The 24964-nt window shown below is 40.4% G+C and overlaps 1 pseudogene across 1 annotated transcript in view; it reads right to left on the bottom strand.

Annotated features, from left to right (window-relative positions):
• Positions 1-24964, bottom strand: part of LOC134479108 (small nuclear ribonucleoprotein Sm D2-like) — a 57867-nt pseudogene that overhangs the window by 5431 nt on the left and 27472 nt on the right. The window contains exon 2 of the transcript XR_010052200.1: positions 1-24964. This exon is cut by the window's left edge and continues 5431 nt beyond it. The product of XR_010052200.1 is annotated as a small nuclear ribonucleoprotein Sm D2-like (transcript).

Below are 24964 nucleotides of genomic sequence, written 5' to 3'. Positions count from 1 at the left end.
TCACAAACAATATAAAATATCTTGGTGTGACTCTAACAAAGTAAGTGAAAGATCTGTACAATAAGGACTTCAAATCCCTGAAAAAAGAAATCAAAGAAGACCTCAGAAAAATGGAAAGATCTTCCATACTCATGGATTGGTAGAATTAACATAGTAAAAATGGCCATCTCACAAAAAGCAATCTACAGATTCCATACAATCCCCATCATGATTCCAACACAGTTTTTCACTGACATGGAAAGAGCAATTCTCAATTTCATATGGAAAGAAAAAAAAAAAAAAAAACCCAGGATAGTGAAAACGATTCTTAACAATAAAAGAGCTTCTGGGGGAATCACCATCCCTGACTTCAAGCTATGTTACAGAGCAATGGTGATAAACAAAACAAAACAAACAAAAAACAAATGCTATTGGTACAGAGACAAACAGGTTGACCAATGAATAGAATTAAAGACACAGAAATAAGCCCACGCATTTATGGACACTTGATCTTTGACAAAGAAGTCAAAAAGATGCTCCAACACAGAACATGTGCTCCACTGTTTTCATAGCAGCCTTGGTTATAATATCCAGAAGCTGGAAACAACCTTGATGTCTCTTGACAGAACAATGGATACCGAAAATGTGGTACGTTTACACAATGGAATATTGTTCAGCTATTAAAAATGATGACTTCACAAATTTTGCAGGCAAATGGATAAAACTAGAAAATATCATCCTAAGTGAGGTAACCCAAATCTAAAAGGACATACATGGTATGTACTTGATGATGACTGGATGTTAGCCCCAAATCTGAGAATACCCACGATACAACTCACAGACCATATAAAGCTTAACAAGAAGGAAGGCTGAAGTGTGGATCCTTTGATCTCACTTAGAAGGGGAAACAAAATAATCATGAGAGGTAGAGGGAGGAAGGGTCCTGGGTGGGAGAGGGGAGAGGGAAAGAAAAGGGGGCAGGTTCAGGTATGGGACTAGACATAAGGGAAGTCCAGAGGGCCAGAAGAATAAATAGAGATGTGTAACAGTGTAACCACTAGATAGTCTCAGGCACTAGGGATGCAAGAAGTCCACAGGACCCATAGAGGATGACATTATTTGAAATACCCAACAGCAAAGAGATAGAATCTAGAGAGACCATGTTTAGTAGATAGGCATAGTCCTCAGTTGAGGCAAGGGGCCATTCACCCATCTCAAAAATTTTAACCCAGAATTGTTCCTGCCTAAAGGAAATGCAGGAATAAAAAAATGGAGAGACTGAACCACAGACAGCCCCACCTTGACATCTATCCCATCCACAGACACCAAACCCTAACACTATTGCTGATGCCAAGAAGTGCTTGCAGACAGGAGCCTAGAATGACTGTCCTCTGAGTGGTTTTATCATTACTTGACTAAGACAGATGCAGACACTCACAGCCAGCCATTGGACTGTGTCTGAGGACCCCAATGGAAGAGTTAGGGGAGGACTAAAGGAGCTAAAAGGGATTGCAACCCGAAAGAAGGACAACAATATCAACTAACAGGACCCCCCGCCCAGAGCTCCCAGGGACTAAACCACCAACCAAAGTGGGTGGGTCCATGACTCCCAGTACATATATAACAGAGGATTACCTTATCTGGCATCAATGGAAGGGGAGGTACTTGATCCTGTGGAGACATGTTGCCCCAGAAAAGGGGGATGCTAGAGGGGTGAGGCAGGAGTAGGGGGGAAGTACCCTCTTAGAGGCAAAGGGGAGGGGAGATGTGACGGGGGTTTACAGAGGGGAGACTGGGAAGGAGGACATTTGACATGTAAATAAATAAAATAATCAATAAAAAATTCTCAAAAAACTACTAAAACAGAAAAAAAGAAAAGTCCCGTCACAAGAAATGTTAAATAGACCTACCTTTTGTCAATATTTTGTACAACAGCCATTGAAGATGATTCGGTTTCCTCAATCCACTATTTATCATTGTATGGATGATAGCCTATTGGCTGATTCAGCAATAAATATCCTGGAAAGAATGTTTGATGAAGTAAAAAAAAAAAAAAACTTGCCTTGCTGGGGATTTCAAATCATTCCTGAAAAATTACAAAGAGGGGATTCAATTAATTATATAGAATATAGAATAAGTCTATAAAAGGTTGGGCCACAAAAGGTGCAAATCAGAAGAAACCAATTAAGGATTCTTAATGACCTTCAAAAACTACTAGGAGATATTAACTTGCTGTGGCCTGCAATTAGTTTGGCTACTCAAGAGCGAGGCAATGTATTTCAAACCTTACAAGGTGATAAAGATTTAAATAGCCCAGGGAAATTATCAACTAAGGCTGAAAAAGAGTTAGCTCTGGTAGAAAGAAAATTGCAGGATACACATCTAGATCATATTGATTCAAAGAAGGCCTGTATCTTAGTTATCTTGCCTTCTACTCATTCCCCTACAGGAATTCTCATGCACAGGGAAGATTATATCTTAGAATGGCTATTTTTAGCACATAAGCAAAGTAAGAAATTAAAAACCTGCATAGAAAAAATTTCTGAATTGGTAATAAAGGAAAGATGAGTCTTCAACAATTAGCTGGAATGGATCCAGCTGAAATTGTGGTACCTTTTACTAGTGCAGAGATTGCCTGGTTATGGACACAAGATGAACATTGGCAAGGATCATACAGTAATTACTTGGGAGGGATTAACTACAGATGCCCTAAAAGTAAGCAACTTTAGTTCATAAAAAGGACTAATTGGAGTCTCCCTCATGTGATAAAAAGAACTCCAATTACTAGAGCCCTTTCATTTTATACTGATGTTAATAAATCAGAAAAGGCAAGATATAAACCAAAAGATATAAGTAAGGTGGCTTATAGTCCCTATAAATTGGTTTAAAAATCTGAATTATATGCAACATTTATGGTGTTATCAGATTTTTCAAGAGTCTCTTAATATACTGACTGACTCTCAATAAGTAGATTGGGCTTTTTACATAGAGAGACTGCTGAACTTATCCAGGATGTTTCTGAATTGAGTTCAGTTTATTCAGCCATAACAAATGATCAAGAATAGGAGTTGTCCGCTGTATATAACACACATAAGATCTTATACAGGGCTGACGGGCCCTCTGGCACAAAGTAATAACAAAATTGATCAGCTATTGATAGGAACTATGCTAGAGGCTTCGGAATTCCATTAAAAAGAAAAACACTGTTAACAGCAAAGGTTAAAGGAAAGCATTCTCTATCAATTGGCAACAAGCCAAGGAAATTATAAGGCAATATCCTGCTTGCTCATTATATAACCAAACTCCATTACCTACAGAAAGTAACCCTAAATGTACCCAAAGAAATGAAATTTGACAAATAAATGAGTTCCGTTCACAGAGTTTGGTAAACTGAAATCTGTGCATCATACTATAGACACATAGTCAGAATTCCAATGGGCAACTGTCTTAGCTTTAGAAAAGGCTGATTTTATAATTACACATTTGTTAGAAGTTATGGACATTATGGGGATACCCATACAAATTAAAACAGAAAATGGCTGGGAATATGTCTCTAATAAGATGAAGCAATATTTTACATATTATAATATAAAACATGTTATAGGCATATCGCATAATCCTACAGGACAAGCAAGTGTGGAGAGATCCAATTGTACTCTAAAAGAGATGCTTAACAGGAAAAAGGAGGCAACAAAGACCCCCAGAGATAGATTACATCGTGCTTTATTAACCTTAAATCCTTTAAATGCTAATGAACAAAAAACTACAGCTGCTGAAAGACATTGGCTTGTGGGGGGAATACTGAACTAATACAACCTGTTTATTTTAAGGTTGTCCTAACATCAGAATGGAAAACAGGAAATGTATTACTCTGAGGGAGAGGTTATGCCTATCTTTCCACAGGAAAAGGAAAGCTACAGGTTGCTTCCAATTTGATAAAAATCAAACATGACAAAGGGAGACTCCCTGAAGACCTTGGCTATGGACAAGAAAGAGAGTGACAAGGTCAACAGGATAGGTGATGTATCTGTGGTGATGCATATATCTCTGTACACAGAGACAGCTCTGGGTCAGGCTGAGACTTAAACGTCTGTATACAGCCAATAACACTTACTGGGTACAAAATTCTCAGGACATTACTGCATACCATTCTTTAAGATGGCATGAATGGAAATTTATATTTAGTTTGATTACGTAATCAAACTAACCTCTAGAGACAGGTAGTTGTCTTTCGTCATTGATCTTCCTGAACTGATCTGTGCGCCCTGCATGTTCCACATGAAGATGTTTACAGAGCTGTGTGTTGCTTTAAGGATTGTATATTGCAGAATGAAAGAGGACAGAGACAGCCCTGACAAGACTCACATTTTGGGGTGCTGAGATTCTGAAACCTTCCATTCCAGCTCCTTGCTTGATTCTACATCAACTACATCGAAGCTGTTTCCTCTGAAGACTTGCTTCCAAGACATTTCCAAAACAGCTAGCTCACCCATCCAGCCGTTCAGACGGTTACAGTCAGAACTTTAGCTAAGCCATGAACTTTCTCAGCACATAGAGACTGAAAGGCAAAGGATGCCAGCTAGCCATCCTTTGACAAAATCAACTTTTTTCTTTTTTTAAAAAATAAAAAGCACAGGGTTTTATTTCTAGCTCATTGGGCAGAGCTCTGCAGGACTCGGCTGGGCAGGGAGCAGGCTCTCAGAGGGCTGAGGCTGGCCTCCACTTTACTTGCCAGCAATGAGCGGGTTCCACAGCACCACAATGACCGAGTCCCCACCCAGGAACATCTTGGAGATGTAGCGGTGCTTGTTGATAGGCTTGGACTTCTTCTTGCCCTTGCTGCTCTTGGGGACCTCAGTCCACATCTCCTTCACATTTTCCAGCACCAGGTTGCAGTGCCTATCAAAGGCCTTCACCCGGCCCAGGAGTTTCTTGTTACAACAGTTAATGAGCATTTGCCTGTTGTTTTTGACCGACTGTGTGAGCACCGAGAGGGGACCTGTGTTGAATTCCTCCTCTCCCGCTTCTGCAGCTCCTCTGGGGTCATCTCACTCTTGGGTTTATTGAGGAGATTTCATGGTAAAGGTTTCGCTAGCAGATTACTCCTACCTCCAAGCGCGTTGCTTTAGCCTTTCACAAAATCATTTTTTTCAGGGCTGTGAAAGGTACCCTGATTCCTGGTAAAGATAGGTCGAATCCCTGGAGACCCTAAAAGGGATGGCAGGCGCAATCCCAGTCTCACATAGCTGCAGCCCCCCACCATCACCACACACACACACACAGAGAGAGACCCCTGTAGAAAGGTTTGAGACAGATAAGTCATGTAGGGCAATGCCCCAAGCCCCTCCTCCACAAATGAGGACGTGACCATAGGTCAAGTAGGCTCAAGATAGATCCTGTAGAAACAGGACCACGCCCCAAATATGTAGATGAGTTCTTCACAAGCTCTCAGGACAAAGGAATCAGAAGTACCTTCTGTCAGACACTGACCCATCCAAAAACTGTATTTAAGAATCATGTTCAGAACCTCCACATCAAACCAGATACACTCAAACTAATAGAAGAAAAAGTGGAGAAGAATCTCGAACACATGGGCACTGGAGAAAATTTCCTGAACAAAACACCAATTGGTTTATGCTCTAAGATCAAGATTCAACAAATGGGATCTCATAAAACTGCAAAGCTTCTGTAAGGCAAAGGACACCGTTGTTAGGACAAAATGACAACCAACAGATTGGGAAAAGATCTTTACCAATCCTACAACTGATAGAGGGCTTATATCCAAAATATACAAAGAACCCAAGAAGTTAGACTGCAGGGAGACAAATAACCCTATTAAAAATGGGGTTCAGAGCTAAACAAACAATTCACAGCTGAGGAATGCCGAATGGCTGAGAAACACCTAAAGAAATGTTCAACATCTTTAGTCATAAGGGAAATGCAAATCAAAACAACCCTGAGATTTCACCTCACACCAGTGAGAATGGCTAAGATCAAAAACTCAGGTGACAGCAGATGCTGGCGAGGATGCGGAGAAAGAGGAACACTCCTCCATTGTTGGTGGGATTGCAGACTGGTACAACCATTCTGGAAATCAGTCTGGAGGTTCCTCAGAAAATTGGACATTGAACTACCTGAGGACCCAGCTATACCTCTCTTGGGCATATACCCAAAAGATGCCCCAACATATAAAAAAGACACATGTTCCACTATGTTCATAACAGTCTTCTTTATAATAGCCAGAAGCTGGAAAGAACCCAGATGCCCTTCAACAGAGGAATGGATACAGAAAATGTGGTACATCTACACAATGGAATATTACTCAGCTATCAAAAACAATGACTTTATGAAATTCATAGGCAAATGGATGGAACTGGAAAATATCATCCCGAGTGAGCTAACCCAATCACAGAAAAACACATGGTATGCACTCATTGATAAGTGGCCATTAGCTCAAATGCTCAAATTACCCTAGATGCACAGAACACATGAAACTGAAGAAGGATGACCAAAATGCGAATGCTTCACTCCTTCTTTAAAAGGGGAACAAAAATATCCTTGGGAATAGGGAGCCAAAATTTAGAACAGAGGCAGAAGGAACACCCATTCAGAGCCTGCCCCACATGTGGCCCATACATATACAGCCACCAAACTAGATAAGATGGATGAAGCAAAGAAGTGCAGGCTGACAGGAACCGGATGTAGATATCTCCTGAAAGACACAGCCAGAATACAGCAAATACAGAGGCGAATGCCAGCAGCAAACCACTGAACTGAGAACAGGACCCCCGTTGAAGGATTCAGAGAAAGAACTGGAAGAGCTTGAAGGGACTTGAGACCCCATATGAACAACAATGCCAACCAACCAGAGCTTCCAGGGACTAAGCCACTACCCAAAGACTATACATGGACTGACCCTGGACTCTGACCTCATAGGTAGCAATGAATAGCCTAGTAAGGGCACCAGTGGAAGGGGAAGCCCTTGGTCCTGCCAAGACTGAAGCCCCAGTGAAGGTGATTGTTGAGGGGAGGGCAGGAATGGGGGGAGGATGGGGAGGGGAACACCGATAGAGAAGGGGAGGGGAAGGGGTTAGGGGATGTTGGCCCGGAAACCGGGAAAGGGAATAACAATAGAAATGTAAATAAGAAACACCCAAATTAATAAAGATAAAAAAAATCATGTTCAGAATTAAAAGTGTGCAGGAATTATTCCATCATCTGAGAACTTCTGTCAAAAGAGCTATAACACCACCACATGGGAAGAGATCTGCTCTCCCAAAATCTCCGCCAGAAGCTCTCCTGCACCCCTTGCCAACTAGTCAGTCTCCTGCTGGCTCAGCCTTGCCAAGCAACCAAAGCAGGAGCAGCAGAAAGGAGAAGGACCCGCAGCCACAAAAGCTGTTCCCCCTCCCTGCCCAAGTTCTCTCCCTTCACCTGAACCCATACACCTAGTCTGCCCAGCGATCTCCGGGAAAAGTCCCAGGTGCCAGAGCCCCACAAGGAATAGCCTGCAAATGCTTAACTTTGGACAGAGAGGAAACTACAGAGCTTAAACTTAGGGATTTCTACCTTTCTCTTCCTCCTCTCTATCCTTCCTTCTTAGGTAAATGAGAGGAGGTTGGGAAGGAAAATGGGAGATAAAGTAATATTATAGAAATTAGAGAAATAGACAAATAGAGATAGGGCATTACATTTACTCTTAAACAAAGCATTGTATAGCCATAATCTTACATTGGTAGAAACATTTATATTTGATGCAAAATTGAGGCTTTAATTTCTTACATTGGTACAGGATAGATAGATAGATAGATAGATAGATAGATAGATAGATAGATAGATAGATAGATGAGAGAGAGAGACAGGTTTAAGGTTTTAATTGGTATAAAATTTTGTATATTGATAAAAAATTTAAAATTAATATTGTTACTCTTAGATGTACATTGCATCTATGCAACTCATAAGAATACAAAGGCTTAGTCCTTTATATAGCTGCTATTACAAACTGTTTAGAATGATTAAGTAATGTGATTAAGTAATATTTACTACTTACAGGCAGCAAAACTCATGGCTACTAGATTCTAATTTAGTTAAACACAACAAGTGTTTTCACAATTATTCAAATAGTAAATAGCTAAGCATCATAATGTTTGACAATTCAGTTATGCTATATATTTAGGTGGTCTTCAAAAAATGTCAGAGATTCATAGACTATGGCATTTAATATTACTTCATCATCAAAGATCATTTGACTATGAGACAGGTGTGCTCCTGTCAGTATCCCCTCTCCACTTCAAGGTAGATATTGAGCATCATTACCTCCATGCAAGTTCCTTTGGTCGTGGTAAGGTAGCCACTGGACAAGAAAGGCCCCAATTCATCTGTAGACAAAAATACTATCCAAAAAGATGTGGGATAGTCGACTGCTAAGCTCTGCCATGACAGAAGACAGGGTAAGCTGATCCTTCTTATTCCCACATCACTTAAGGTCTGTCAGATGGTTCTGGGCTGTACGACTGAAGACAGATGCTCCAACATTATAAGAAATTAGAGGAGTGTCCAGGCAGTGAACTGACTCCACCGATTATGATTTTGAAGTTATGTCTTTGTGCTTCCTACACATTCAGGTAATATTCAGTACCTTCTCGGATCTCTGAAGAGGTTGAAGACTAGTAATGTCTTAAAATCAAACTTAAATTGTTTAGCATTAAGGAAGATGATCTAGATTTGGCATTTTATATTTAATTTTATTGGATATTTTATGTATTTACATTTCAAATGTTATCCCCTTTACTCCCTCTCACATCCCCCCTCCTCTCCTACCCCTGCTTTTATGAAGATGCTCCCACTCTCACCCACCCACTCCCACCTCAACACCCTGGCATTCCCCTACACTGGAAAAATGAGGGTTAGGTAAAAGCATAATGGTGGCTTCAAAAAATGGATTGGTTGTAGTTCCTTCTGTTTCTATTTTGTAGAATAGTTTGAAGAGTGTTGGTATTACCTCTTCTTTGAAGGTCTGATAGAATTCTGCACTAAACGCATCTGATCCTGAGCTTTTTTTATTTAATTTTTTTATTGGATATTTCTTTATTTACATTTCAAATGTTATCCCCTTTCCCGGTTTCCTGTCCATAAACCCACTACCCCCTTCCCTTCTTCTATAAGGGTGTTCCCCTCCCCATCCACCCCCCCCCTTACTGCAACCCTCCACAACAATTCCCTACACTGGGGTTCCAACCTTGGCAGGACCAAGGGCTTCTCCTTCCATTGGTGCCCAGTGGTTTAGTCCCTGGAAGCTCTGGTTGGTTGGCATTGTTGTTGTTATGGGGTTACAAGCCTCTTCAGCTCTTTCAATCCTTTCTCTAATTCCTCCAATGGAGGTCCTGTTCTCAGTTCAGTGGTCTGCTGCTAGCATTTGCCTCTGTATTTGACATGCTCTGGTTGCGTCTCTCAGGAGAGATCTATATCCAGTTCCTGTCAGCATGCACTTCTTAGCTTCATCAATCATATCTAGTTTTGGTGGCTGTATATAGATGGGCCACATGTGGGGCAGATTCTGAATGGCCGTTCCTTCAATCTCTGCTCTAAGCATTGCCTCCATATCCCTTCCTATTGATATTTTTGTTCCTCCCTTTAAGAAGAAGTGAAGAATCCGCATTTTGGTCATCCTTCTTCTTGAGCTTCACGTGGTCCGTGGATTGCATCTTGGGTAATTCAAGCTTTTGGGCTAATATCAATGAGTGCATACCATGTGTGTTTTTCTGTGATTGGGTTACCTCACTCAGGATGATATTTTCCACTTCCATCCATTTGCCTACGAATTTCATAGTCATTGCTTTTGATAGCTGAATAGTATTCCATTGTGTAGATGTACCACATTTTCTGTATCCATTCCTCTGTTGAAGGGCATCTGGGTTCTTTCCAGCTTCTGGCTATTATAAATAAGGCTGCGATGAACATAGTGGAGCATGTGTCTTTGTTGTATATTGAAGCATCTTTTCGGTATATGCCCAGGAGAGGTATAGCTGGGTCCTCAGGCAGTTCAATGTCCAATTTTCTGAGGAACCTCCAGACTGATTTCCAGAATGGTTGTACCAGTCTGCAATCCCACCAACAATGGAGGAGTGTTCCTCTTTCTCCACATCCTTGCCAGCATCTGCCGTCACCTGAGTTTTTTATCTTAGCCATTCTCACTGGTGTGAGGTGGAATCTCAGGGTTGTTTTGATCTGCATTTCTCTGATGACTAAGGATGTTGAACATTTGTGTAGGTGCTTCTCAGGGTTGGGAGACTTTTAATGACTGCTTCTATTTCTTTAGGTGTTGTGTGAATGTTTAGATGGTTTATCTGTTCCTCATTTAACTTTGGTACCTGGTATCTGTCTAGAAAAATTGTCCATTTCATCCACATTTTCCAGTTTTGTTGAGTACAGGTTTTTGTGGTAGAATCTGATAATTTTTTTGAATTTCCTCAATTTCTGTTGTTATGTCTTCCTTTTCATTTCTGATTTTTGTTAACTTGGATACTGTCTCTGTGCCTTCTAGCTAGTGTGGCTAAGTGTTTATCTTATTGATTTTCTCAAATAACCAAGCTCCTGGTTTTGTTGATTCTTTGTATATTTCTTTTTGTTTCTTCTTGGTTGATTTCAACTCTGAGTTTGATTATTTCTTGATGTCTACTCCTCTTGGGTGTATTTGCTTCTTTTTGTTCTAGAGCTTTCAAGTGTTCTGTCAAGCTGTTAGTGTATGATCTCTCGAGTTTCTTTTTGGAGGCACTCAGAGCTATGAGTTTTCCTCTTAACACTGCTTTCATTGTGTCCCATAAGTTTTTGGTATGTTGTGCCATCATTTTCATTAAATTCTAAGAAGTCTTTAATTTCTTTATTTCTTCCTTGACCAGGTTATCATTGAGTAGAGCATTGTTCAGCTTCCATGTGTATGTGGGCTTTCTGTTGTTTTTGTTGTATTGAAAACCAGCCATTGTCTGTGGTGATCTGATAGGATGCATGGGATTATTTCATCTTCTTGTATCTGTTGAGCCCTGTTTTGTGACAGATTATATGGTCACTTTTGATGAAGGCACCATGAGGTACTGCAAAGAAGGTATATTCTTAGTTTTAGGATGAAATGTTCTACAGATAGCTGTTAAATCCATTTGGTTCATAACTTCTGTTAGTTACTCTATATCTCTGTTTCCATGATCTGCCCATTGATGAGAGTGGGATGTTGAAGTCTCCCACTATTGTTGTGGTACAATGTATGCTTTGAGCTTTTGTAAAGTTTATTTTATGAATGTGGGCACCCTTGTATTTGGGGTGTAGATGTTCAGAATTGAGAGTTCATCTTGGTAGATTTTTCCTTTGAGGAGTATGAAGTGTCCTTCCTTATCTTTTTTGATAACTTTTGGTTGAAAGTTGATTTTATTCAGTATTAAAATGGCTACTCCAGCTTCTTTCTTGGGACCATTTGCTTGGAAAATTGTTTTTCCAAGAGCCTTTTACTCTGAGGTAGTGTTTGTCTTTGTCACTGAGGTGTGTTTCCTGTATGTAGCAAAATGCTGGTCCTGTTTATATATCTAGTTTGTTAGTCTATGTTCTTTTATTGGGGAATTGAGTCCATTGATGTTAAGAGATATTAAGGCATAGTGATTGTTGTTTCCTGTTATTTTTGTTGTTAGAGGTGGAATTAAGTTTGTGTGGCTATCTTCTTATTGATTTGTTGCAAGATTACTTTCTTGCTTTTTCTTGGGTGTAGTGTCCCTCCTTGTGTTGGAGTTTTCCATCTATTATCCTTTGTAGGGCTGGATTTGTGGAAAGATGTTGTGTAAATTTGGTTTTGGCACAGACCATCTTGGTTTCTCCATCTATGGTAATTAAGAGTTTTGCTGGATATAGTAGCCTGGGCTGGCATTTGTGTTCTCTTAGGGTCTGTGTGACATCTGCCCAGGATCTTCTAGCTTTCATGGTCTCTGTTGAGAAGTCTGGTGTAATTCTGATAGGTCTGCCTTTATATGTTACTTGACCTTTTTCCTTACCGCTTTTATTATTTTTGTTTTGTGCATTTGGTATTTTGATTATTATGTGACAGGAGGAATTTCTTTTCTGGTCTAATCTATTTGGAGTTCTGTAGGCTTCTTGTATGTTTATGGGCATCTCTTTCTTTAGGTTACGGAAGTTTTCTTCCAAAATTTTGTTGGAGATATTTACTGGTCCTTTAAGTTGGGAACCTTCACTCTCTTCTATATCTATTATCCTATAGTTTGGTCTTCTCATTTGTCCTGGATTTCCTGGATGTACTGAGTTAGGAGCATTTTTCATTTTGCATTTTTGACTATTATGTCAATATTTTCTGGGGTTTCTTCTGCCCCTGAGATTCTCTCTTCTATCTCTTGTATTCTGTTGGTGATGCTTGCATCTGTGACTCCTAATCTCTTCCCTAGGTTTTTTTTATCTTCAGGATTGTCTCTCTGTGTGATTTCTTTATTATTTCTATTTCCATTTTTAGATCCTGGATGGTTTTATTCAATTCCTTCACCTGTTTGGCTGTGTTTTCCTGTATTTCTTTAAGGGATTTTTGTGTTTCCGCTTTAAGGGCTTCTACTTGTTTACCTGTGTTCTCCTGTGTTTCTTTAAGGGAGTTTTTTATGTCCTTCTTAAAGTGCTCTATCATCATCGTGAGATGTGATTTTATCCAAATATTGCTTTTCCAGTGTATTGGGGTAACCACGATTTGCTGTGATGGGAGAACTGGGTTCTGATGATGCCAAAGAGCCTTGGTTTCTGTTGCTTAAGTTCTTGCACTTGTCTCTCACTATCTAGATATCTCTAGTGTTAGTTGGTCTTGCTGTCTCTGACTGAAGTTTGTCCTTCCTGTGGGCCTGTGGTCCTGTGATCTTAGGAGTGAGAGCACTCCTGGAAGCCCAGCTCTCTCCAGGATGGATTTGGGTACAGAGAGCTATAGGACTGTCTTAGCTCTGGAGTGCAGATGGAAACAGGAAGGATCCTGTCCCAAGCTGATCTGTGGCTCCTGTGCCCTGTGCACTCTTGGCAGGTCCCTATTTGGGCAGTTATTGGAGTGAAAGTGGGTTTCTCACCTGTGGACCCAGGAGCAAGAGCACTCCTGGAAGACCAGCTCTCTCCAGGCAGGACTCAAGTATGGAGGCCTGTAGGGCAGTCCCAGCTCCAGAGCACAGATCCATGATCTAGATTTGTAAGGATGAATTTCAGATGGGAAGATAAGTTAAAATGAACATGATTCAGGGACAGAATTGTAAAATCTTTAGTTAGAATAGATGGTAGAGTACTTTATCTAAATTGACAAATATCAATGACTGGCTATTCAGTATATATCATACTTCATAACTTACATAATTTTTATGAGTATGCTCAGTTTATATCTGAGGGGAAAGAGCCTTTTATTATTGGAGAAAAAGGGGAAAATGTTGTGGGTTGCCCTGATGCTGTTTGTATTTTGATGTTAATTCTGCTTCCTCAAGAGGGGCTGCCCCTGGAAAGTGCATAAACAGTTGATATCATGTGAACATCTTGCCCATTTTTTTTTATTTCTTTTTTTCGGAGCTGGGGACCGAACCCAGGGCCTTGCGCTTCCTAGGCGAGCGCTCTACCACTGAGCCAAATCCCCAACCCCACATCTTGCCCATTTTAACAGGTCAAATAAAGGCTAGAACCTATGATTGGGAAATGGAAGGAAAAGGTGTGATGGGAGGTCTTTGAGAATTCAGACAGATAGGAAGAGGAAAAGGATAGAAAGCAGGAGAGGAGAAGAAAGTAAAAATGGACCAAACCATGTGGCCAGGAGAAAGTATCAAAGGGTCTTATAGCTGGGGGATACATTAGTACAGTGATAGATCTGCCCAATCTAGGCATACAGCTTATAAATAGAATAACCAGATTGGATGTCTTTTATATGGGCAAATTATTGCAACAAATATCAGAGAGCCTAGCCTTCCAATTAACCTTCTTTTTTAAAATGCATCTTAGACTTGCTTTGTTTTGAGTTTGCTCAAGTTACTCTGGGTATTTTTTTTTAATTCTCATGTTAGAACCACCTTGTCAGTTTCTAAAACAATTGCAAAAGATGTCACTGAGATAGCTCCCGCTCCCAAACCCTGAGGGAGAGAGAGCTCACTGCCCAGACAGGTGGGCACTCCTGAGACTGCAGGGCAGGAGAGACCGCCAACACTGCCCACCCTTGCCCACATCCCTGGCCCAAGAGGAAACTGTATAGGGACTCTAGGAACAGGAAGATAGGGGCACTCAAGCCGCAGGTCCCCTGCAGTCCTGACATTGCCCGGATCTGAAGGGACCCGGTCAACAGCTGCCTGCACCCAAATCCTGTGGGAGGGAGAGCTAAACCTTCAGAGGGGCAGACACACCTGGGAAGCCAGAAGAGACTACACTCTGCCCACATTTCTGACTCCAGAGGAAAACACCTAGTGCCATCTGGACACCTGTGCACAGAGACCCAAGAAAAGACGGGGCAGGCCCTTCTGGTTGCTGCCCTCACAGAGAGCTGAAACACAGCCCCTGAGGAACGACTTCAGGCATGAGACCAGGCATAAGACCAACTTTTCTGCTCCAAATGACCTGCCTGGTGGACTCACGCCCACGGGAACAGCTGAAGAACAGAAGACAGGAACGACTACACGCCTGAAAGCAGAACACTCTGTTCCCATAACTGACTGAAAGAAAACAGGAAAACAGGTCTACAGCACTCCTGACACACAGGCCTATAAGACAGTCTAGCCACTATTAGAAATAGCAGAACAAGGTAACACTAGAGATAATCTGATGGCAAGAGGCAAGCACAGGAACCCAAGCAACAGAAACCAAGACTACATGGCATCATCAAAGCCCAATTATCCCATCAAAGCAAACACTGAATATCCAAACACACCAGAAAAGCAAGATCTAGATTTAAAATCACATTTGATCATGATGATGGAGGACTTCAAGAAAGATATAAAGAACTCCCTTAGAGAAACACAGGAAAACATAAATAAACAAGTAGAAGCCTATAGAGAGGAATCACAAAAATCCCTGAAAGAATTCCAGGAAAACACAATCAAACAGGTGAAGGAATTAAAAATGGAAATAGAAGCAATAAAGAAAGCACAAAGGGAGATAACCCTGGACATAGAAAAACAAAGGAAGAAATAAGGAGCGATAGATACAAGCATCACCAACAGAATATAAGAGATAGAAGAGAGAATCTCAGGAGCAGAAGACTCCATAGAAATCATCGACACAACTATCAAAGATAATGTAAAACGGAAAAAGCTACTGATCCAAAACATACAGGAAATCCAGGACTTAATGAAAGATCAAACCTAAGGATAATAGGTATAGAAGAGAGTGAAGACTCCCAGCTCAAAGGACCAGTAAATATCTTCAACAAAATCATAGAAGAAAACTTTCCTAACCTAAAGAAAGAGATGCCCATAAACATACAAGAAGCCTACAGAACTCCAAATAGATTGGACCAGAAAAGAAATTCCTCCTGTCACATAATAGTCAAAACACCAAATGCACAAAACAAAGAAAGAATATTAAAAGCAGTAAGGGGAAATGGTCAACATATAAAGGCAGACCTATCAGATTTACATGAGACTTCTCACCAGAGACTATGAAAGCCAGAAGATCCTGGACTGATGTCATATAGACCCTAAGAGAACACAAATGCCAGCCCAGGTTACTGAATCCAGCAAAACTCTCAATTAACATAGATGGAGAAACCAAGATGTTCCATGACAAAACCAAATTTACACAATATCTTTCTACAAATCCAGCACTATAAAGGATAATAAATGGTAAAGGCCAACATAAGGAGGCAAGCAACACCTTAGAAAAAGCAAGAAACTGATCATCTTGCAACAAAACAAAGAGAAGAAAAGCACACAAACATAATCTCATATCCAAATACGAATATAACAGGAAGCACCAATCACTATTCCTTAATATCTCTCAACATCAATGGTCTCAACTCCCCAATAAAAAGACATAGATTAACAAACTGGATACGCAATGAGGACCCAGCATTCTGCTGCCTACAGGAAACATACCTCAGAGACAAAGACAGACTGGAAAGGCTGTCTCAGAGTGAAAGGCTGGAAAACAACTTTCCAAGCAAATGGTCTAAAGAAGCAAGCCAGAGTAGCCATTCTAATAGCGAATAAAATCGATTTTCAACCAAAAGTCATCAAAAAAGATAAGGAAGGACACTTCATATTCATCAAAGGAAAACTTCACCAAGATGAACTCTCAATCCTAAATATCTATTCTCCAAATACAAGGGCACCTACATACATAAAAGAAACCTTACTAAAGCTCAAAGCACACATTGCATCTCACAGAATAATAGTAGGAGATTTCAACACCCCACTCTCATCAATGGACAGATCATGGAAACAGAAATGAAACAGAGACATAGACAGACTAAGAGAACTCATGAACCAAATGGACTTAACAGATATTTATAGAACATTCTATCCTAAAACAAAAGGATATACCTTCTTCTCACCACCTCATGGTACTTTCTCCAAAATTGACCATATAATCGGGCACAAAGCAGGCCACAACAGATACAGAAAGATAGAAATAATCCCATGCATCCTATCAGACCACCACGGGCTTAAGTTGGTCTTCAATAACCATAAGGAAAGAACGCCCACATATACATGGAAGTTGAACAACGCTCTACTCAATCTGGTCAAGGGAGAAATAAAGAAAGAAATGAAAGACTTCTTAGAATTTAATGAAAATGAAGGTACAACATACCCAAACTTATGGGACACAATGAAAGCTGTGCTAAGAGGAAAACTCATAGCGCTGAGTGCCTGCAGAAAGAAACAGGAAAGAGCATATATCAGCAGCTTGACAGCACACCTAAAAGCTCTAGAACAAAAAGAAGCAAATACACCCAGGTGGAGTAGAAGGCAGGAAATAATCAAACTCAGAACTGAAATCAACCAAGTAGAAACAAAAAGGACTATACAAAGAATCAACAGAACCAAAAGCTGGTTCTTTGAGGAAAATCAACAAGATAGATAAACCCTTAGCCAGACTAACCAGATGACACAGAGAGTGTGTCCAAATTAACAAAATCAGAAATGAAAAGGGAGACATAACTACAGAATCAGAGGAAATTCAAAAAATCATCAGATCCTACTACAAAAGCCTATATTCAACAAAACTTGAAAATCTGGAGGAAATGGACAATTTCCTAGACAGATACCAGGTACCGAAGTTAAATCAGGAACAGGTAAACCATATAAACAACCTCATAACTCCTAAAGAAATAGAAACAGAAATTAAAAGTCTCCCAACCAAAAAGAGCCCAGGTCCAGATGGGTTCGGTGCAGAATTCTATCACCTTCATAGAAGACCTCATACCAATACTATCCAAATTATTCCACAAAATTGAAACAGATGAAGCACTAACAAATTCATTCTATGAAGCCATAGTTACTCTTATACCAAAACTACGCAAAGACCCAACAAAGAAACAGAACTTCAGACCAATTTCCCTTATGAATATCAATGCAAAAATACTCAATAAAATTCTTGCAAGCCAAATCCAAGAGCACATGAAAACAATCATCCATCATGATCAAGTAGGCTTCATCTCAGGTATGTAGGGATCGTATAATATATATAAAACCATCAACATAATCCACTATATAATCAAATTGAAAGATAAAAAACACATGATCATTTCATTAGATACTGAGACAGCATTTGACAAAATTCAACACCCCTTCATGATAAAAGTCCTGGAAAGAACAGGAATTCAAGGCCCATACCTAAACATAGTAAAAGCCATATACAGCAAACCAGTAGCTAATATTAAACTAAATGGAGAGAAACTTGAAGCAATCCCACTAAAATCAGGGACTATACAAGGATGCCCACTCTCTCCCTACTTATTCAATATAGTTCTTGAAGTTCTAGCCAGAGCAATCAAACAACAAAAGGAGATCAAAGGGATACAGATTGGAAAAGAAGAAGTCAAAGTATCACTATTTGCAAATGATATGATAGTATATTTAAGTGATCCCAAAAATTCCACCAGAGAACTACTATAACTGATAAACACCTTCAGCAAAGTGGCTGGGTATAAAATTAACTCAAATAAATCAGTAGCCTCCCTCTACACAAAAGAGAAACAAATCAAGAAAGAAATTAGGGAATGACATCCTTCATAATAGTCCCAAATAATATAAAATACCTCGGTGTGACTTTAACCAAGCAAGTGAAAACTCTGTATAATAAGAACTTCAAGCCTCTGAAGAAAGAAATTGAAGAAGATCTCAGAAGATGGAAAGATCTCCCGTGCTCATGGATTGGCAGGGTTGATATAATCAAAATGGCCATTTTAACAAAAGCGATCTACAGATTCAATGTAATTCCCATCAAAATACCAATCCAATTCTTCAGAGAGTTAGACAGAACAATTTGCAAATTCATCTGGAATAACAAAAAACCCAGGATAGCTAAAACTATCCTCAACAATAAAAGGACTTCCGGGGGAATCACTTTCCCTGAACTCAAGAAGTATTACAGAGCAATAGTGATAAAAACGGCATGGTATTGGTACAGAGACAGACAGATAGACCAGTGGAAAGAATTGAAGACCCAGAAATGAACCCACACACCTATAGTCACTTGATTTTTGACAAAGGACAAAACTATCCAATGGAAAAAAGATAGCATTTTCAGCAAATGGTGCTGGTTCAGCTGGTGGTCAGCATGTAGAAGAATGCAGATCGATCCATGCTTATCACCATGTACAAAGCTTAAGTCCAAGTGGATCAAGGACCTTCACATCAAACCAGATACACTCAAACTAATAGAAGAAAAAATGGGGAAGCATCTGGAACACATGGGCACTGGAGAAAATTTCCTGAACAAAACACCAATGCCTTATGCTCTAAGATCAAGAATCGACAAATGGGATCTCATAAAACTGCAAAGCTTCTGTAAGGCAAAGGACACTGTTGTTAGGACAAAATGGCAACCAACAGATTGGGAAAAGATCTTTACCAATCCTACAACTGATAAAGGGCTTATATCCAAAATATACAAAGAACCCAAGAAGTTAGACTGCAGGGAGACAAATAACCCTATTAAAAATGGGGTTCAGGGGGCTGGGGATTTAGCTCAGTGGTAGAGCGCTTACCTAGGAAGCGCAAGGCCCTGGGTTCGGTCCCCAGCTCCGAAAAAAAGAACCAAAAAAAAATGGGGTTCAGGGGGTTGGGGATTTGGCTCAGTGGCAGAGCGCTTGCCTAGGAAGCGCAAGGCCCTGGGTTCGGTCCGCAGCTCCAAAAAAAAAGAACCAAAAAAAAAAAAATGGGGTTCAGAGCTAAAGAACTCACAGCTGAGGAATGCCGAATAGCTGAGAAGCACCTAAAGAAATGTTCAACATCTTTAGTCATAAGGGAAATACAGAACAAAACAACCCTGAGATTCCACCTCACACCAGTGAGAGTGGCTAAGATCAAAAATTCAGATGACAGCAGATGCTGGTGAGGATGTGGTGAAAGAGGAACACTCCTCCATTGTTGGTGGGATTGCAGACTGGTACAACCATTCTGGAAATCAGTCTGGAGGTTCCTCAGAAAATTGGACATTGAACTACCTGAAGACCCAGCTATACCTCTCTTGGGCATATACCCAAAAGATGTCGCAACATATAACAAAGACACGTGCTCCACTATGTTCATAGCAGCCTTATTTATAATAGCCAGAAGTTGGAAAGAACCCAGATGCCCTTCAACAGAGGAATGGATACAGAAAATGTGGTACATCTACACAATGGAATATTACTCAGCTATCAAAAACAATGACTTTATGAAATTCATCGGCAAATGGATGGAACTGGAAAATATCATCCTGAGTGAGCTAACCCAATCACAGAAAAACACACATGGTATGCACTCATTGATCAGTGGATATTAGCTCAAATGCTCAAATTACCCTAGATGCACAGAACACATGAAACTCAAGAAGGATGACCAAAATGTGAATGCTTCATTTCTTCTTTAAAAGGGGAACAAGAATACCCTTGGGAGGGAATAGGGAGGAAAAGTTTAGAACAGAGGCAGAAGGAACACCCATTCAGAGCCTGCCCCACATGTGGCCCATACATATACAGCCACCAAACTAGATAAGATGGATGAAGCAAAGAAGTGCAGGCTGACAGGAACCAGATGTAGATCTCTCCTGAGAGACACAGCCAGAATACAGTAAATACATAGGCGAATGCCAGCAGCAAACCACTGAACTGAGAACGGGACCTCCGTTGAAGGAATCACAGAAAGGACTGGAAGAGCTTGAAGGGGCTCGAGACCCCATATGAACAACAATGCCAAGCAACCAGAGCTTCCAGGGACTAAGCCACTACCCAAAGACTATACATGGACTGATCTTGGGCTCCAACTTCATAGGTAGCAATGAATATCCTAGTAAGAGCACCAGTGGAAGGGGAAGCCCTTGGTCCTGCCATGACTGAACCCCCAGTGAACATGATTGTTGGGGGAGGGTGGTAATGGGGGGAGGATGGGGAGGAGCACCCATAGAGAAGGGGAGGGGGAGGGGCTAGAGGGATGTTGGCCCGGATTTGGGGAAAGAGAATAACAATCGAAATGTAAATAGGAAATACCCAAGTTAATAAAAATGAAAAAAAAATGTCATTGAGAGCCAAGTATGGTGGCTCACAGCTGGCTGTAGCACTCAGGAAATAGAGGTAGGAGAACCATGAGGAAGTTTAGGGCCATCCTCAGTTGCACGGTGAGTGTGAGGCAGTCCAGACTACAGGAGATGCTATCTCAACCTAAAAAAGAAACCACATCAACTGGGCTTTCTGTTGAGACTACATTGACTCTACACATCAACTTGGGAAGAAATGGCACCAATGATGGGCCTTTCAGGCGAGGTACAAGGCATATCTGTCCCTCACTAAAGCTCTGCCTCACTTCTGAGGGTAATTAAGCAGTCCTCAAAGAAAGGGGCCAAAGGGGCCATTTGGGCATGCATCCATGAGTAATGTTTCATTTGCTCCAGAAAGAAAGCAAAGAGCACCAGAAAGGCTAATAAAAACCCAGAATTAAACAGTGGACACATTTAGAGGGATGTAGGACCCACCCACCTTTCAGAGAAAGACAGTGAGAATGAAGAAAGAGAGCAAGTGGAACACTCCAGGTCACACAGAGACTGACAGTGTACTGGCTAGTGTTCATTCTGTGTTTCAAAATGACTCGTAGTAATAAACACATTTTATGATATGGTACTTTATAATATGTATATAGTAAGCAGAATTGTAAGCTGGAAGTTATGTACATGTTAGCTCACCTAATTCTTACAAAAGTCCCAGGAAAAGATAATTTTATTATGTCTATTTTACAGATTAGTATAGGAGTATAATGACTTGTTCAAAGACAAGTAAACAAACCAGAACTTGAATAAAGGCCACGTATCTCAGGATCCTAGCCCTTAGTCACTTCATATGCTGTCCCTAATGCATAGTAATATATTTACACATATATATATGTAATATATATATAATATATGGTGCAGTGCTTCATAAAATACCAACCCTTGGTATAACGGAATCTATTATTCTCTATTCTAGTACAGTTTAAAGTCTTGACTGCATGTACCCATTACAGCTTCTCACTTTTAAATGACTGAAAAGCACCACTAAACTCCCTAGGCCAGATTTGCTCTTTTGGCTTTCCTTTCAGAAAAGAAGGAAATTAGCATCAAATACAGATGTAGGCTGATCATTAAGTAAAAGGAGGAAATCTTCTACTTCTGCCTCATGGGAAAAGTGTTATCCAATCTATCACTCAGGGGAAAAACAAAAGATGGAAAACTCCCCCTTTCATGGAAATAGCAAGTATACATCCGTGCAATTCAGTCACTTGAGCCTCAAGCCATCTTAGTTGAACAACTAAATTAATTAGAATATACCCAAACTATTTTTAAATCATCCAACCTATAAGAAATTAAATACAGGGGCTGGAGAAATGACTCTGAGGTTAAAAGCACTGTCTGCTCTTCCAGAGGTCCTGAGTTCAATTCCTAGCAACCACACGGTAGCTCACAACCATCCATAATGGAATCTGATGCCCTCTTCTGGTGTGTCTGAAGACAGATACAGTGTACTTGTATATATAAATAAACATTTTTAAAAGAAAGAAAGAAATGAATATAGCATATCTGTCATGTTAATAAAATTCTGTATTGTCTGTTTTTAGTTTTTACTTGGTATCAATGTTGTTCTAAATACTTCACACATATCTTAACTCATTTACTAAGATTTACAATTCTATTACATTGTGGCTATTATCAAATCCAATCTACAGATGAGACTATACTTAAGATTTACCTATAATTACACAGGTAATGTGAGCAGTGTATCATAGCTTCAGTGTCTGAGTCGAGAGTCTGTTCTTTTGACTACCCTACTCAGTATTTAAGCCATACTGCTGGTTACTATATGACAATGTCCAAAACAAAGTAGTTGATAAACTTCGGCAATTGCTGATTATATAGAGCTAAGTCTTGTAAAAGTATAGAAAGGAATAGCTCACTCCAAGCCTGCTCAGCAATAGGCAACATTTCCAAGGAAAAGTGGGTTCCTAGGTATCTAACCATTATTACTATTAAAATACTCATACATATGCACATGTTTGCATATATTTATGGTTATATGTGCACATTGCATACATAGTTAATAGGAAAAAAACCTTGGAACTCCTATGTCATTTTAAGACTCAATCGCAGTTTTCTTCTGCTGGCAGAACCTGGTACCTTAGTAGTAAAGGTCAAGATGAGCTGAGTGAAATCTTCAAAAGGGAAATTCTGAACTACAAGTGAGAAGTACTCTGCTCTGGTGCTTTCCTGCATATCAAATAGTTACTCTCAATATTCATAACAGTAGCAAAATTATAGTTACAACGTAACAACAAAATAACTTTCAGGTTGGAGGTCACTACAACATGAGGAACTGTATTAAAGGGTCACAGTTTAGGAAGGTTGAGTACTGTTGACCTAAATTCAGGAGTGAGGCATTATCTAGGTAAAGTGAGTGTCTGTCTTGTGGGGGATTCTCTTGATTGGGTTGATAGAGGTGGACAGACCCTCCTGCTGTGGGTGGTACCATTGTCTGGACTAAGATCCTGGACTGTATAAAAAGGGAGAAGGTAGAGGAACACAAGCATTAGTCACTGTTTCCTTTGTTTATTATTTTCGTAATATTGTTTTATGTGTACCTCTGTGTGTGATATGTGTGTGAATGCAGGAGAATGCCTGCTATTGCACATATGTGGGGCTCAGAGGACAATTGTCAGGAGCCTAATCTCTCTGCCAGCCATGGTTTCCAGGGAGCAAACTCAGATATTCAGTCCTGTGCAGCAAGTGCTTTCCCCTCGATGTCCCGCTCTCTGCTTCCTAATTGTAGCTGTGACACCAGCAACCATTTAAGTTCTTGCTGCCTTGAGTCCTCTACCATGATAGTACTCCAAACTATGAGGAGACATAAGCCCTGCCTTCCTCTGTTGGCTTCTGTCAAGGTAGTTTGTTGCAACAGAGCAGAAACTAATCAAGAGATCATGCAAATTAAAATTGTCTGTTTTATTTCCCTCTTCAGTTACCCAGAGGCACTGCATTCACCCAGTAAGCACTTATAGAGTGGCCATTATCACATGTAGAAATGAATTTGGAGCAGGGGACATGAATTAGTATGTAATCCAATTCTGCTACAATCTGAATGAGAGTGAACAGCTTAGTACGTGTCAGTCATGTCTGTTTGGCCATCTCTCCTCTCTTTGCCTTTGCCCATTCCTGCCCCTCCCACTACAGCTGCACTGCATGCTTCCTGTTCCTGTCCATGAACACACCAAGCAGTGTTCTCTTCTCCAGATCTCTGTAGCTTCTTCTGCCTGAAACAGTCTTCTGTGCTCAAATACCATCTGCCCAGAGCATTGTCCCCAATTCCTCTGTATAAAATACCATTCACACACATTCTCCATATTCCCTACCTCCTTCATCTGCTTTTCTAAATGGAATTGACATGTATCTATATTTATTTATTCACATTCTGTTCTCCCCATAAGCACCATGAAAATCAGTCTGTTTCTCTGTCTCTCTCTCTCTGTCTCTCCCTCTGTCTGTCTGTCTCTCTCTCTCTCTCTCTCTCTCTCTCTCTCTCTCTCTCTCTCTCTCTCTCTCTCTCTGTTTCTCCCTCCCTCTTCCATTTGTTTGTCCGACCTGTATTCTCTGTGTTGTCTTAGAATAAGGCATCACAAAATTTGTTGAGCTGGGCATAGTGGGGCACACCTTTAATCCCAGCACTCAGAGGCAGAGGCAAGTTGATCTCTGAGTTTGAGGCCAGCCTGGTCTACAGAGCCTGTTCTAATCCCCAGGAGAACAAGGGGAACCCTGTTCTCACAAAAAAAAAAAAAAAAAAAAACACAGAGAAACCCTGTCTCAAAAAAAAAAACCCTGGTGAAAAAAGTGAATTAATGAGGGGTTGGGGATTTAGCTCAGTGGTAGAGTGCTTGCCTAGCAAGCGCAAGGCCCTGGGTTCAGTCCTCAGCTCCGAAAAAACAAACAAACAAACAAACAAAAGTGAATTAATGAATAACCATACATACCTTCCTGTCTAGTGGGTATGATTACATAAAATCAAATGACCATGTAAAAGCTCTTTGTGGAATGCTACAAAAATCAAGTAGTACTTTTAAACAATATTTATGTGGAGGTACATATTTTCACAAAGCCAAATAAAGAATTCCAACTTAAGAGATCAAGAAGAAATTACCTGCATTTTTTCCTATTTACTTCCCAGCATAGAATCATTGACTAAGACATGAAAATCCAGTCTGGGCATTATACCAGCACTCAGAGGACTGGGAAGGAGGGTCATGAGTTTGAGGTCAGCTTGGGCTCCAGAGTGAGAACCTAT

This window comes from Rattus norvegicus, chromosome 6, assembly GCF_036323735.1.
Source record: "Rattus norvegicus strain BN/NHsdMcwi chromosome 6, GRCr8, whole genome shotgun sequence".
In the NCBI taxonomy this organism is placed as follows: domain Eukaryota; kingdom Metazoa; phylum Chordata; class Mammalia; order Rodentia; family Muridae; genus Rattus; species Rattus norvegicus.
Note: the sequence above shows the minus strand (reverse complement) of the source record. Positions and strands in the feature narration are given on the sequence as shown.